General features: G+C 39.1%; 1 pseudogene; it reads left to right on the forward strand.

Moving 5' to 3' along the window:
• The first annotated feature begins 331 nt into the window (after positions 1–331).
• LOC138025806 (piggyBac transposable element-derived protein 4-like) lies at positions 332–1,685 on the forward strand (annotated as a pseudogene).
• Positions 1,686–2,354: the final 669 nt, after the last annotated feature.

A 2,354-nucleotide genomic window follows, 5' to 3' on the forward strand; every position in this document is an offset into this window, starting at 1 on the left:
ATATTTCCTGATTATTCACGAAAGGAGTGCAGCATGACTTTCAGCTCAGACCATGAAAAAAATTTTGGTCTTGTGCAAAGTGCCCCTTTAATTATCTTCCTTTCTCAACCATGGATGGTAACTTTACCGCAGTCTTCCTTGGAAGCAAACATGGAAAAACAATGTGAACATTACGCAAGTGAGGAAGCCAAAAACTCCCCCAAAGGGTCAATGATTTATTGTAGGTGAAAGCAAACCCAATTCAAATGAAATACTCCTAATTCACCTTAACCCTTTGCATACCAAGTGGCCATATATGGCCCCTTGAAAGAAGGTTCTTCAGGGCTGGAAACTGATGGTACATTTTATGTTACACTACACAAGGTAGTTTTTTTACTGTTGTCGAGGATATTTCCTCCATTGAGCTTGTTTTGGACCAAATTTGAAGATTTTTGCGATTTAAACGTTTTTAATGGGGCGATTTAAAAATGGCGGCTGTTCATGGTGATGCTACACTAGATTTCCACGGTCAAAACGATGTTCAAATTCAATTTATCGACGAAGAAGACTTCCCCCTGGCTAATGTTACCAAGCATCAAGCCTCTGATCACGAGTTTTATTCTGATGAATCGGAATTAAGCTCGGAAGATTCGGGTGAAGATGAGGAAGAGAATAATGAGAACGACGTGGGATTCGACGAAGAGGAATGGTCAAGAGAAGTCAAACGCAGAGTAGATATTGACTTCAGTGAAGAAACAGGAATAAATGTCAATGCAAAAAACCTGAAATCTTATTTGGATTTTTTTGATCTCTTTTTTACACAAGAGGTATGGCATTTGTTAATTAGTCAAACTAATTTGTATGCAGAACAGAAGAGAGGGCCAACAGAAAGCTCTGTTTGGTATCCAGTTACAGAGAGTGAGATGAAAGCTTAGATTAGTATTTATCTAAATATGCGGCTGATAACCAAGCCAAACATTAATTGTTACTGGAGTACTAATCCTGTCCTGAGTACTCCTTTCTTCCCAGCTGTGATGTCTAGGACACGATTTCTTCAAATTTTACGCTACCTCCACTTTGTTGACAACAGCTGTGCTCCCCCGCATGACTCTGCAGATTACAAGCTCTACAAAATTCAGCCTTTCCTAGATTTGGTTATAGCAAGGTTTCAGGAAGTGTACACACCTGAGTGGCAACTTGCCATTGATGAGACTTTAATCACGTTCAAGGGCAAAATTCACTTCAAGCAGTTTATTCCTATAAAGCTGGGCAGATTCGGAATAAAGGCTTTCACTCTTGCTGAATCAAGTACTGGTTATGTCTTGAACAGCAAGATTTATACTAGCAAAGAAAATAATGAAGTTCAAAGAGATTTAGGAAGGAAGGCAGTTATGTCTGTGATGCAACCTTACCTAGATAAAGGATTCTGTGCCTTTAGGGACAATTACTATGCCTCTGTAGCATTGTTTGAAGAGTTGGAAGAAAAGAATACCCTTGCATGTGGTACAGTTAGGTCCAATAGGGTAAACTTACCAAGAGAGATATGCGGCTTGAAAGAAAAGGCTGTAAAAGATCTTAAAAGAGGAGAGTGTCTGTACAGGCAAAAGGGAAATTTGACGTGCGTGACATGGCGTGACAGGAAGCCAGTTAGGGAACGCGTCCAAATTTCGGTCGGAGACCCGATTATCAGAAACAGACCCGACTAATTTCCGATAATTCGGAATCGGTACCAGTTTATGGTCACTTGTTGCTGTTTCCAATGTTGATAATACCGTTGCCGATTCAATCGGAGCCAAGTACATTCCGATGTGTCATCATGTGTTTATCTGATGACATGAAATACGACCATTGCATTGAAACATGTCACGAAAGAACATGATAGGGTCATTTTAAGAAACAAACAGTCATTCAGTTAAATTGTGCATTAGATAAACCTCTTCAAGTCTTTATTCTAGAGCGCTACTTTCAGCGTTTTTCTACTCCATAACAATATTTCCATAGATTATAAGTTGGGTTTCAAGTTTCTCTGAAGGATTTTCGGTGTTCAACCTGGTCGCCGGTAATTCCTTCAGTTGATCAGAAATCGCTTACATTTTTCCACGCTGTTGAATCTATTTCACTCCAAAAACATTTTTATTAAAACGGGTCACAATTCGATGCAAAAACACAACATAACACTGATGATATAAACGTCTTAAAGTATCTTTGTTTACAGACTACAAAAAATGACTACAGAAAAGAGAATGGTTTCGCAACTTACTTGTTTATAGCCGCAATAAATTACTTCACTTGCACGAGGAGATTTTGCGCTTTATCTGCTCAAGGTGGTCTACATGTTAAATATTTTAACAGTCGGCCACTTAGCTCGCATCAGC

This window comes from Montipora capricornis, chromosome 12 (genome assembly GCF_036669925.1).
Source record: "Montipora capricornis isolate CH-2021 chromosome 12, ASM3666992v2, whole genome shotgun sequence".
Taxonomy (NCBI): domain Eukaryota; kingdom Metazoa; phylum Cnidaria; class Anthozoa; order Scleractinia; family Acroporidae; genus Montipora; species Montipora capricornis.